Below are 14,542 nucleotides of genomic sequence, written 5' to 3'. Positions count from 1 at the left end.
AGAAAGAATGAGGTAATGCACAGAATATACTTAACCTACAGGAAAAGCACCCTTAGAATCTGTTTTCCCACTTCATGAGACAGCGGAGAGAATTAAACTGAGATCAGGCAAGTAAATGGCCTAGGGCTGAGATTCTCCCTTTTCTATTCCCCACACCTAGGTACACACACACACCGCCACCACCACCACCACCTAACTTGAAGGAGTTGAATTCCAAGGTAATGTATCTGCTGCCCTCTTGTGGCAAGATAGAGGAATTACACTGCCCTTTCCCAGGAGCTTGGAACCTGAACTTTGGATGGAAAGGAACCACCCTCAGCACTGCTTTTTCCTCTTTCCTCTTTATTTGACAACTTACACAAAGAAACAACTACTGGGCAAAGGAAAGCAGCTCAGGTCTCCAGATGTCTCAATAAAATTTCCTCAGCAGGAACAGAGATCTGCAGGGGTGGCAAGAAGGATTCTACTCTGGACAAATAATTTAACCTCCTAGAGCCAGTTTCTTCCTTGCAAAATAGGGATAAGACCTGACTCACTGAGGTCTCGTGAGGATTTAAATGGTGTCCTAATACTAGTACAGTAAATGACACATACTGAGTAGATGCTCAATAAGTGATCATATTTTAAAATCGCCCTCATGAGACTCAGCTCTAATTCATTTGGACCTTCATTTTACAGGGGAGGACTCTGAGGCCCAGAAAAAAGGAGAGGTTTGGCCAGGCTCTCTAAGTCAATGGCTGAACCCAGGCTAGCACTCAGGTCCCCAGAGGAAGTGGGAGGAAAAGAGGAGTGTTTGTCTTGGAGCTAAAGTGTGTTCTCTGGTTGCCCTGGAACCCGCGCTGGGGTGACTCCGGGCAGAGGAAATACGGACTTGGTGTGAGAGTTAGATAAGGAGGTAGTTATATCTCAATGCAGTTGAACACATGGTAACTTTTTATTTTTCTAATTATAAAGGGATTAGATGTAATTTAAGACATTTAATAACGTTTTGTGAACAGGTTTCTGTTTTTTAAAGATGAGCTACTTGGCTGCCATATGAGAGGCCTGCCCCCAAGTAAGTTGTTTACGGTCTGTGGGAATTGGCTAGACAATCAAAGGAAAATGTGTTAAAAATAACTCAGAACCAGATCACTACTTCATTTTAAATTTTCAGATCAACTGGTCATATCATTACAAATACTACCTTTTTTATTAAAAGTAACAGACCAAAATCATTACATATATATAAAACACCAATGGTACAACATTGAGATACTTTTAAAAATTTAAACCAAAACAGGCAGATACAGTTTTATAAATAATAAACTAAAAGAAACAAGTACTATTCACTGTAAAATATATAGTTGAACAACTACATATATATGTCTATATCTATATTTGTAATATATATAGATATAGATATAGATATAGATGATATACACACACACACATATATATATGTTCAATACAGATCATGCCTTTGCTGATTGAAAATGCACAGGGACAGATCAGTCTGAAAAACGGCAGCCATTTGTGTAGACATATTTTAGCATATGAGTTAAAAAATGATGGGAATAAAGTTAAAACAAATAAAAATGGCTATTAACAATTAAATAAATATGGGCTGGCTGAGTGGCTCAGTTGGTTAAGAGCTTGCTCAATAGTGCGAGCTCTGAGCAGCAAGGTTGCCGGTTCGAATCCCACATGGGCCAGTGAGCTGTGCCCAAGCTGAGCTGCCGCTGAACTGCCAACAGGTGGCAGGATGGCTCAGTTGGTGAGAGCACGAGCTCCTAACAACAAGGTTGCTGGTTCGACTCCCGCATGGAATGGTGGCTACGCCCACCCTCAACTAAGACTAAACTCGGCACCTTGAGCTAAGCTGCCAGGATGGCTCCGTGAACAGAGAGTGCACTCTTAACAATGAAGCTGCTGGTTTGACTTCCTCATGGGATGGTGGCTACACTCACCCGCAACTAATTGAACACAGCACCTTGAGCTGAGCGGCGCAACTGGACTTAAAGCTGAGCTTGCTGTGCACTCCACAACTAAAATTGAAGAACAACTTGGCTGTTGCCCTCCCTCAATTCTCCAACACCGTAACACTGTTCCCCTCTCCTAATTTACCCCCCAAAAATCAAATAAATATAACTGTTGAATAAATAAAATATTAAAAACACGATAAGAAAAAAAAGTATAAATATAAAATATATAAAATAGACAAATGGAAATAAAAATTCACACTAAAGCTAAATAATGACAAATAAAAAGTGTACAATAAGTATAACAAAACATGATAAAATGTATAAATATCAAATATGCAAAATGAAAACACTAACATAAAAATTCACTACAGAGAGGAACAATGAGACAAACAACAAAAAGAAAGTGTGAGATAAGCTATGAGGAACACGTTAAAAATAAAATACAGGGCCGGCTGAGTGGCACGTTGGTTAGGAGTTGGCTTGGGACACCAGCTCTGAGGAGCAGGTACCCCGTTCGGATTCCACATATGAGGGCCAGTGACGCTGCATCTTCTACAGCTAAGATGGTGAACAATAGCTCAACCTGGAGCTGGGTTGCTGCGAGTCACTGGCGCTGGCATAGGCTGCAATGGGGCTGGCCGGCCGCTGGCAAGCATTTTTGTGAGTTGCCGGGGCTGCCGTGAGCGGCCATCCAGAGGCCAGCGAGCGACTGCCTCACCCGGGAAAAGCGCAATGATAATACCAACATGGGCCAGTGAAGCGACGTCCTCAACAAATAGACTGAAGAACAAAAGAACAGCAACTTGTTTGTTCCCCTGCCCCGATTTCCCAATGCTGTTCTCCTCCTCCAATTCCCCAATAAAATCTTTTAAAAAATAAAATAAAATACATAAATGTAACACAGGCAAAATGGAAAAATTCACAACACAGAGGAATAATAAGACAAACAACAAAAACAAATAATGAGATGTTACAACTAAACTACAGTGATGAGAGGCAAAAAAGAGCTAAAAAAAGTGAGCCTGGGGGCTGGCCAAGTGGCTCAGTTGGTTAAAACTTAGTTTAAGAGCACAAGCTCTGAGCAACAGGGCCGCCAGTTTGATTCCCACATGGGCCAGTGATGCTGCGCCCGAGCTGAGCTGCTGCTGAGCTGCCAACAGGTAGAAGAATAGCTCAGCTGGTGAGAGCACGTGCTCCTGATAACAAGACTGCCTGTTCCATGGTAGGCCAGACAAGGCTCCATCCAGCTAGGCCCCCAGGAGCCTATGGTCCGAATGTTAATTGGGGGCCAAATCATTGACTTTATGGTCAACACGGTGCTGAACATTCCATCATAACATGGCCCATAGGCCCCCTCTCCCAAAAGCAGGTCACCATCATGGGTGCCATGGGAGGATGGGTCCATCGGCCCTTTCTATACAGCCTGGCCAATGCACCCTTGGAGGCCGAGAAATTACTCATCAGTATTCTTCATCCCTGGCAGTCACCTTAGAACACTCCCCTGCTTCCAGTCCAAAAACCAGGAACTGAAGATTACCGTTTGACGCAGAACCTGAGGGCAGTAAAGCAAGCAACGGTCACTCTACACCCCGTTGTTCCCAATCCATATACTCTTCTGAGCCTCATCCCAGCTAGAGCAATCCACTTTACCTGGCTGGACCTCAAGGACGACTTCTTCTGTATTCGTCTGGCCCCACAGAGCCAGCCACTCTTTACCTTCCAATGGGAAAACCCTGAAAACGGGGACAAAGGCCAGCTGACATGGACAAGGTTACCACAGGGCTTCAAGAACTCCCCAACCATTTTCGGGGCTGCCTTAGCTTCAGACCTAAAACCTTTTCCAGCCAGTCAAGTCGGCTGCGTACTGCCCCAATATGTAGTTGACCTCTTGCTAGCCGGGAAGAACTACGATAATTGCATGCAGGGTACCTCCTATCACATCCTTAATCTCTTATGGGGAGCAGGCTACAAAGTCTCCAGGAAAAAGGCTTGGATGTGCCAGGACAAGGTCAAATATCTTGGTTTCCACCTGTTACAAGGACAACGCCAGCTCGGCCCAGAAGGAAAACAGACCGTATGTACCATCCCGGTCCCCACTACTCGGAAACAGGTTCGCGAATTCTTAGGGGCGGCAGGCTTCTGTAGGCTCTGGATCCCCAGCTTCTCCGCTATGGCCAACCCCCTTTACAAAGCCACAAAGGGGGTGAACGTGAACCTTTTCTGTAGGAGTCTCCACAACAAAAGGCTTTTAACGAGCTTAAATGGGCTCTCACTCATGCCCCTGGCCTAGGGCTCCTGGACATCACCAAGCTTTTCTTCCTCTACGTACATGAACATACGAGAACGGCAGTAGGAGTCCTTACCCAACTGCTAGGGGATTGGCACCGGCCAGTAGCCTACNCCTTGATGTGTGAGAGAAGAAACGGCCCAGCCAAGTCAGCAGGTCCTGGGGTGTCCTTTATACCTCTTGTTCAGGCTGATGGAGACAGAAGGCAGCCACTGTCACTTTTCAGTGCTATTGGCCTGAGGGGCAGGTCTGGCCTCAGCAGGGACACCGCATTCATCCAGATGCAGCACGCACGGGGCTCCCCAGCGTCCTGCACACACAGCTGGCCCTGCTCTCCCTCTGAGGCCGTCACCGTTCCACTCAGTCAGACCCTCACTGTTCACTTCCTTTCCTGGGCCCTCCGTCCCTACTTTGACAACTTCCTCCTGGACCCCCATCTGCCTGTGAGTCCTTCCCCTCTGGGCCCAGGTCAGACGTGGTTTCTTAAGGCCTTTCGTCAGTTCCCTTTCCTGGGCCCTCCCCCCTTCTAAACAGCATTGGTGGAGAGAGGAGGTCTCCACACCCGGCTTGGAAAGGAGAGTCCCCTTGCCCCCTGTTCTGACACCAAAGCTGTGACCTCTCTCTGCCCCCCTCACTAATAAGCCTCACCTTTCCCAGGGCCAGTGGCCGGCATGACCCCAGAGAGCACTGGCCCCCAGCATCCACCCCTGGTGAGTGTCTGTTCAGCCTGGGATCAGCTGCACGCCCCTGGGCCTGCGCCACAGTGTCCATTCCTTCCTGTCACCTCCCAAGGCTCTGACCTTTCCCTGGGCTTCTAGGGGGGTTCTTATCAACCACTCAGCACAGGGGACTCCAACTGGCCAGTCAGCCCTGACCTGTGGGGCTATGTCATGATCATCATTCACCCTCACTGGACCCTAAAATGCCAGAGTCTCTCTCTGACACATGCTCCTTCTCCCCTGTTTCTCTGGGAGCTGAGGACCCTAGCGCCCCCCCTGAGAGGATAGCCCCACGCTTCCTCACACTCTGGGTGCTAACTCCCTTTTCTGCTCCCAGGCCTTGGTCCCTCCAGCACCACCTCCTCCCCTCCCTGTCCCTTCACCCAGGTTTCTGGCTGCATAGATTCAGGGCAGGGGGACTATTCAACCCCACAGCAGAGCACAGGCCTCTTCCCCCAGAACAACCAGGGAAAGGGGAGCTTCATCCTGGCCAGGAGGGGGCCCTGGTTTAGAAGCAGGACCATCCACCATGTCCTGAGTCTGTTCTGGTCCCTTTGATGGGCCTTAGGTAAACCCTGGAGTCCAGCTAGGAGCCGAGTGGGTTTGGGAGAATCAGTCAGGAGTTCCAAGCTAAGAAGGGTGTGGGGAGCACAGCATGGACCAGGATTGGAGTACAGGGCTACAGGTGTGGAGATGGCTGCTTCAGAGGTACAACTGTTACCCCTGTGGAGAAATTACCCCCCCTCCCTCACCCCTGAAATCTGATCTCCCTCACCCCCTTGTACAGGCCCCCCTACCCGGCCCCAGGAAAGTTGTTCCCATCTATGAGGTGAGTGTGGAAAAGGAACATTCTGTCTCGCAGGCCCAAGAGGGCCCAGAAACTGCCCCCAGCCCAACCCTGGCTGTGTTTCCAGGTTCAGAAAGCAGCAGCATAAAGGGGAAACAAGGTGGTGAGAGAGGGAGGGGCTCAGCGACAGATACCCTCCAGCACAGTCAGGCCCCCACGGCCTGGGAGTCACTGCACAAGGTCTGGGAAGGTTACAGGGCTCAGAGGCCTCTTCTTTTACAGGACTTACTAAACCCCAACACAGACATTTACTGCCGGATTGTCCCTAAAGCAGACGTGGCTTCTTAGTTTCCTCTGGGACCTGCTCCTTCATGACCTTGAGGAGGGGCCCACCTGAGGCCCCAGGCTCTGGGTGAGGTCTGGAGCTGGAGCCTGAGCCACAGGACGAGACCTGAGCCCTGAGGATATTCAGGGACTTGGGCCCAAGGCCGAGTACTTTTCCTGATTACTGACGATCCAACAGGCCACCCTGAGCTCTAAATGAACCAGATCAAAGGCTCCCAACCCCTGGAAAGTGGGGGCTCCAGGGAAAATGATCAGGCTTGTGACCCACCATAGAAACCTGAGTGATATGAATAAAGAGGACCTTACCCTTGTTTGCTTTTTTTCTGTGAATGGGAACTTTTTTCAGCAGAAATTCACTCAAAATGCTGGGTCCTTTCCAGAGTCACACAGGGAAAACATTAACTCTAAGTTACCCCATGCATCATCTCTGTTCTCTTGGGCAGAGGAGAGGGATGGGTGTGGAGATGGAGGGACCATGCTAAAAGGAAAAGCAGAAATAAGGGCTGTGACCCAGCCAAGAGAGTACACAGCTGTCTTCACACTGCCCTGAAGACCAGGCCATGGACACTTCCCAGGGTTCACCCCTTAGCACATGTGCACCGGGTCTCAGGAGCACAGAATAGGGGTGATCTTGTGTCCACACAAAGATGTGCAAGGAATCTTCTTTGGGGTCATTGCCCACAACCATGGGCAGGCCAGATACTCTAGGTGGGGCCCCTTCCCAGCCCCACAGTGTCCTATGCCCTTTGGCCCTTGTCATCCAGGTCTTCCTGGCCCTGACATGTGCCCCTACAAATGAACTTGCTTGTCCCCAAATCCAGGATCCTGGGTTCTGAGCCTCTCCAGGGGTTTCTACTCTATTCCAAAGACCAACCCTCATGACATCTCTGGGGTACACAGATAGAGACTGTCATAGTAACCAACGTGGGGAGGACCCAGAACTCATGCCCTGAGCAAGGCTTTCCTTGGCATTGTCCATGACCTCTAGCCCCCCACTTTCCATCAGTTTCTGTTGTTGTCCCTGCTGTGGATCTCATTGAAATAGGCTTCCTCCCCACAAATGAGCATCCAGGTCAGAGGCGGAGGGGTCCCCCTCACCCCACCTAACTCCCAGGTTCCCATGGCAACAGGACAAAGTATCTCCTCCACCTGGCCTATGGACCTTCTCCCACCTGTGCCTCACCTGCAGCCCCCTCCACACACCTAGGAGAGCAGTTCTCAGTCCTTCCCTGAGGGCCCCAGGATGGGTGCTTCTCCCACGTAGGTTCACTCAGATCAGGGTCCCCACATTTGTACAAATAAAGCTGCTCCAACACTGAGGCACAGAGGCCACAGTTCCCAAGGATGTTCTGCCATAGCCCAAGTGCTGTCTGTCAATGAAATGAGAGATGGGTAAATAACCTACAAAGTCTCATGTCACAATTTAGCTCTAACCTATTCCTTACCCCAATGCACGCAAGGTTGGGTTAGACAAGATGACCCCTCTCTTTAGTTTCCTACTGCAGCTGTAGCAAATTACCACTAACTCAGCAGGGTCAGACAACACAAATCGAGATGTCAACATGGCTGGTTGTTTCCGGAGGTTTAGGGGAGAGTTGTGTCCTTGCCTTTTCAGGAGTTGAGAGGCCACCTGCACTCCTTGGCTTGTGGCCACTTCTTCCATCTTCAAAGACAGCAGCGTAACATCTTGAAGGGTCTCTGTGTTCTGCTCCATTATCACATTTTCTTCTCTGGCTCTGCCTGTCCTGCATCTCTCTTTGACCTATAAGGAAATGACATCTATGGTGATAAAGGGGCCATCCAGACAAACCACCATCATCTCCCAATCACATGATCCTTAATTGAATCTGTAAGTTTCCTTTGGTGGTCGACAGATTCACAGACTCTGGGGATGAGGATATGGACATCTTTGAGGGGCCCTTGTTCTGTACCACACCTGTCAAGGCCATGTTCATCATCTTCTCTCACTACAAACTGCACGTGGGTAGCCTGGAATTGGTCATGCTGACTGTGGAGTCAGTTAATGCAGTGACAGCCACAACACCCTCATGTCCCTGAGCGATGGAGACAGAGGCCGTTCCACACTCCTAGAAGCCCTCTCCACCTCCTCCTTGTTAGTGATTCTCAGTTGTTAGGAATGAAAAGAAAGCAGACACAACTCAGCAGCTCAAAGATCACAGCTCACAAGCCCTTGGCTAGCTGGTGGTCGTCAGCACCACGGACAGTGTCTCTGCGATGCTCCTGCCAGGGACTGCAGCAGGGAGGCCTCAATGAGAAAGGATTGCTGGAAAGGCCGCTCATTTCTATTCTACTTGAGAACGACGCAATGAGCGAGAAGGTCATTATAGGGATAACCCGATTCTGCTCAAATTTTAAATCGTGAACCCATTACACGTGTCTGGACATTAGTTCTTGGCACATCCCTACACTCTCCACATGGCCTATTGCTGCACCCCGAGGGTGTCCTCGGGGAGGCTGAGCCTGCTCCCGCCTCTCAGGGAATCTCCCTGCTCCCTGAGGCCAGGCCACTGACTTGCCAACAACACGGAGGGGACGTTTCATGATTAACTTCTGACCCTGGGCGCCTCATCTTGGAAACACCTCCATTACCCAGCCTGGAGCACCCAAGCACAGCATCCTGCTCCTTAAGCCCCAGCTGAGCCAACCTTCCTCTCCAGGCAGCAGAGCTGAGCTGACACCCAGGGCTACTCTCCCTGCTCCTCCAGGTAGAGCACAGTCCTGATGTCAGAGGCCTCTGTCCTCTGCCCATCTGTCACAGCAGAGGGAATGGTCCTTACTGGGACAGATGGGGCATGGAGATGACTCTTCCAGAGTAGAACCCAACACCTGAAGATTCCTCCATCTGTCTGTGACCCCCAGAGCAAGCTAAAAGACTGGAGCTCTCAGAGTCACCCCCATCTTCCTCATTCTCATGCAGGCCCCATTCACAGAAGCAACTCTGACCCTGCAGACTCAGCCCCGCCTTTTCCAGGAGTTCAGGTCCAGTCTGGCCACTCAGGCTCCCCAGTGTGAGGTCAACCTCTGTGCTCTTATCTTTATCACTTGTTTCCTTCTGCCTTGAGTTGGGTTCATTTTGCTCGCAGTTTTCTAGTTTCCTGTGGACGGACCTTCAATTATTGGTTTGAGGTATTTCCTCTCTTCTAATGTAAGCATTTAGTGGTATCAGTTCCCCTCTCAGCACTGCATAAGCTGCATCCAACTAAGGGTGGGTTTTTTATTTCTTTCATTTTTATTTAGTGTATTTAATTCTGCATTTTTCATAATTTCCTCTGAGACTCTTCTTTGACACATTGATTATTTAGAAACAATAACCAGTTGTTTACGTAATCAGTTGTTTACTTTCCAAATGTTTTTAGAGATTTTCCTGTTGTCTGTTATTGATTTCTAGTTTGACTCTATTATTGTCTGAGAACATACCCTGTTTGATTTCAGTTACTTAAATTTGGTTAGATTTTAGATACAACACCAAGCACAAGTGACAAAAAAGGATGAATTGTGTATTCCTTCTTTTGGCCATTCTTTAAGAGTAGGTCAGCTAGCAACACACTCTCATAGTCTTCCTTCATCAGAGAATTTCCTTATTTTCCCTTCACTCCTGAAAGATAATTTTGCCAGATACAGAATTCAGAGTTGACAGTTCTTTTCTCTCAGCACTTGGAAAATATTGTGCCACTTTCTTCTGGTCTCTATGATTTTAGATTCAAAATTTACTGTCATTTAAATTAGTGTTTCTTAATAGGTAATGGGTTATATTTCTCTGGTTGTTACTAAAGATTTTTTTTCCTTGTCTTTAGTTTGCAGAAGTTTGCTATGTGTCTTAGGTTGGATTTGTTTGTGTTTATCCTGTTTGGTGTGCACTCACCTTGTTGAGCCATCATTTCTTCAAACTCTTTTTCAGAGCACATTTGTTTCTTTTTTTCCATCTACCTCTGGAACTCCGGTGGTACAAATGTTAGCTCCTTTTGTTATTGTCTCACAGATCGCTAGAACTCTGTTCATGTTCTTTCAGTCTATTTTCTCTCTATTTTCCTGAAGGAGTAGATTCTATTGATCTGTCTTCAAGTTCATTGATTTTTTTTAAATGGGGAAGTGGCACCTTAAGTTTTAGAAGTACACACAGAAGTGTTTACAAAAAATATCTTATGATTTCTGATATTTAAGCCAGTAGGTGGAGGAGAAGGAGGATAGATATATCAAGGTTTGTGAGGAGTTGATATTTTTGAAGCTGTGGATGGGTCCACGGGGTTCACTATANCAGCCACTTTACTGCCTGTAGGGCCTGGGACCCCAGGTCATGACTGCATCGAACTCATGGACGAAGTGTTCTCCAGTAGGCCGGACCTGACTGACCAACCTCTTACGGACCCCGATGTAGAATACTACACTGATGGTAGCAGCTACGTCCAGGGAAATAGGCAGTTGGCTGGATATGCTGTGGTGACTCTACACACCACCATTAAAGTGAAACCCTTCCCACAGGGGACCTCAGCACAAAAGGTGGAGCTCATGGCCCTTCAGCTAGCAGCTGAGGTAAGAGCCAATAGTTACACCAACTCTAAGTATGCCTTCACTACCCTCCATGTTCATGGGGCTCTATACAAGGAAAAGGGATTAATCAACTCAGGAGAGAAGAAGATCAAATATGAACAAGAGATCCTAGATCTCCTAGAAGCAGTATGGGCATCCAAGAAGGTAGCAGTCATACTTCAGGGGCCACCAAAATGGCGACACCATTGCAGCCCAAGGCAATCGCAAAGTGGACCAAGCAGCCAAGTTAGCTGCAGCCAAAGAAACCCTTGAACTTCCCAAGTTAACAGCCTCCCTATTTCCCAGCCCATTGGCCAAGTGGGATCCCAAATATTCCCACCAAGAAGAGGCCTGGTTTGAGGCTGAAGAGGGAAGCCATCTCCGTAACGAATGGTGGGAATTTCGAGATGGCCGTATTGTCATACCAAGAACACTAGCCCTGGCTTTCGTCAAGCAGTTCCATCATCAGTCAGACCACCCTAGAAACGACCCTCAGTAGGTACTTCTATGTACCCTGACTCTCCAGTATCTCGCGAGTAGTCTGTAAACAATGCCTTGTTTGTGCTCGCAACAACCCACGTCAAGAACCAACACTACCCCCTGGGGTCCACAGTAGATTTCACTGAGATGCCACACTCCAAGGGTCTTAAATATCTCTTAGTATTTGTATGCACCTATTCGGGGTGGGTAGAAGCCTTCCCCACCCGGACAGAAAAGACATGGGAAGTCGCCAGGCTATTACTGCAGGAAATAATCCTTCGCTTTGGGCTGCCACTCTCAATAGGCTCTGACAACGGCCCCACCTTTGCGGCTGAAGTAATCCAGCTTTTAGCCAAGCTCCTCTGCATCACTTGGAAGCTACTCAAAGCCTATCGCCCACAGAGCTCAGGACAAGTAGAACGCATGAATCAGACCCTCAAGTCCCACCTAAAAAAACTGTGCCAAGAGACACACCTCCATTGGGACAAAGCTCCTTCCAATAGCACTCCTGAGGATACAGTCTGATCCTACGAAAAAGACAGGACCTTCCCCTTATGAAGTCATATATGGTAGGCCACCTCCACTCATTAGAGGCCTCCGAGGGGACCTTAAAGAAATAGGAAACCTAACCTTAAGACAACAGCTTGAGGCTTTAGGGAACTACCTTACAGAACCTCAACCAATGGGTACAGGAAAGGCTCCTCATCAGCTCAACAACTGAAGTTCATCCCTTTAAGCCTGGGGATTCAGTTTGGGTTAAGGAATGGAACCTCCAGCCCTTAAAACCCTGTGGAGGGGCCCCTTTACTGTCATTTTGTCTACCCCCACGGCAGTTAAGGTTGCAGAGATCACTCCATGGATACACCACAGCAGATTGAAACCTGCAGCCGCTAGCTGGGACTGCACCTCTGACCCCTCCGAGCCCCTCAAGATCACTTTCCGGAGGAAGATGGCCAGCGGTGTTACCAGTCCTTAGGAGGAGATCATCAGCCCCGCTTTGGTCACACCAGAAGCTGACCAATCCACGCGCGGCCGAAGCTTGAGGAATTCTTCCTTGCAAGATGCTTATCCCAGGGACTCTAATCCTTACCCTCACTCTTTTCTTCCCAGTCGGGGACGATATCACCACCTCATGCCCTAAATCATGCTTCCAGTCCTTTCGACTAGAAACAACATCTCAGGTTATAGGCTGTTCTGGAAATAATCACCAATGAAACTGCGACAGCTTTAGAGCTCCTCGCTCCCCAGCAGACCCAGATGTGGGCCGCTATTTATTAAAACTGCCTAGCACTGGACTACTTACTGGCTGAAAAAGGTGGCGTCTGTGGTAAATTCAATCAGTCAGAATGTTGTCTACAGACCGACGACACTGGCAAAGCTGTCTCCGCCATTGTCCCAAATATTAGAAAACTTGCCCATGTCCCAGTTCAAAAATGGATGAGATGGGACCCTGAAAGCCTCTTTGGAGAATAGTTCTCCACCCTAGGGGGATGTAAAGCATCAATTGGAATCATTCTCCTGCTCCTTGGGGCATGGCTCCTTTTACCCTGCATTCTCCCCCTTGTCATTCACCCCACCTCTTTTCTCATAGAGGCTATTGTAGAATGTAAAACTGCCGCTAAGGTTCTCATGTTATGGAAGTACCAACCCCTAGACCAACAGCCCATCGAAGGAGATGATGCTCTGTAACCCACGCGTGGGTTCGAGCATCAAAGTAGGGAATGTGGCAAGAAGCCCTAGACAAAGGCTTTCCTGGACCACATGACTACCAAGAATTCCACCCTGTAGCAGGGAGCTTTAGACAAAGGCTTTCTGGAACCACATGGCCACCAAGACTTCCGCATTTAACATTTCCTAATTCCTACTTCATCCGGGAGCCAGTCAGAAACTAACACAATGTCACATACTCTAATAAGGAGTCTCAGCTACTAACCCAGGAACTTCAGGGTATATAGCCCCGAGTCCTATCCGGATCGGGGCTCAGCCTCTGGATATAAATCCGCTGAGGGGGTGCCAGCATCAGTAAACGTTGCTTCCGTCCTGAGCTTTGGTGTCCCGTCTCTCTGTCCAAGTATCCCGCAGCAATAGAAGGGAACTTCTTTAATTTGCTAAAGAGCATCTACCAGTATCTGCACCCCCATGTTCACTGCAGCATTATTCACAATAGCCAAGACATGAAAACAACCTAAATGTCCATCAACAAATGAATGGATAAAGAAGATGTGAGATATATATATATATATATATATATATATATATATATGCAAGATATATATGTTTCAAATCATCACATTGTACAACTAAAATTTACGCAATTGTTATATGTCAACTGATAAGTCAAAAAAGAGTAAATAAGAATGAGTCTGGGAGAAAGCAGGAATAAGCCTAAAGATTAACTAATGAGTCAAAAAGAGTTTATAAGAATGAGTCTGGGAGCTGAAAGAAATAGGTTTAAAGGTTAACCACTTAGTTCTGAGTCCCCGGCCAGCACAACACCTGCAGGCTGACAAACACCAGGACAATTTTCAGAGGAAGCCAACTGTGACAACAGTTCTCAGAAGGGGACAGCAGCAATGGTACACAACTGCAAGATGACTGTCTCCCTGCATCCTGCATAGAAACACCCCAGCTAAACAGCATCCCACTGGAGTTATCTACTCTGAGACTCTGCCCCCAGCAACTCCACCTGCTGGTGTTTCTCTCCTTGCTACCAAGGGCAGCTGCCTTCTTTAGACATTGCCACAGGCTTTCTCTCTCTGCCAAACCTTCAACAAAACTTTCCTTGTTTCCCTACTTTTCTGAGTCTTGTGAATGCTTTCACATTCTGCAAATGACCAGGGGGTTAATTCTACACCAATACATCAATTATTTCTCAATAAATCTTGAAAAAAAATACCTACCCCCTTGAAAAAAACAAGCAAACAAATAAAAAAAAAACATCAAGCATCACTGTTAATAGGGAAATGGTAGCATTCCATTTAAAATCAAGAACAACCCAAGGATGCCCAGCATTGTCAATGTTATACTGGAATGACCCAGCCAGCACAGATCGACTGTCATTTTCACAGCTGATTATTATCTACACAGAAAAGCTCAAAAAGCCTATAGATAAATTATTAGAAATCATAAGAGTCTAGCAAGATGTCTGGCTGTCAGATCAATATACCATATAAAAATCAATTGCATTTCTATAAATTAGAAACTAATAGAAATGCAACTTTAAAAATACATCATTTAGGGCCGGCTGAGTGGCGCGATGGTTGAGAACTCGCTTGGGATGCCAGAGGGCCCCGGTTCGGATCCCACATATGAGGGCCAGCGACACTGCCCTCCACAGCTAAGATGCTGAACAACAGCTCAACCTGGAGCTGGGCTGCTGTGAGTCGCTGGCGACGGCGTAGGCTGCAGCCCCTGT

Source organism: Hipposideros armiger, unplaced genomic scaffold (assembly GCF_001890085.2).
Source record: "Hipposideros armiger isolate ML-2016 unplaced genomic scaffold, ASM189008v1 scaffold_824, whole genome shotgun sequence".
Taxonomy (NCBI): domain Eukaryota; kingdom Metazoa; phylum Chordata; class Mammalia; order Chiroptera; family Hipposideridae; genus Hipposideros; species Hipposideros armiger.
The sequence above is the reverse complement of the archived record's forward strand: the minus strand, read 5'-3'. Positions refer to the sequence as shown.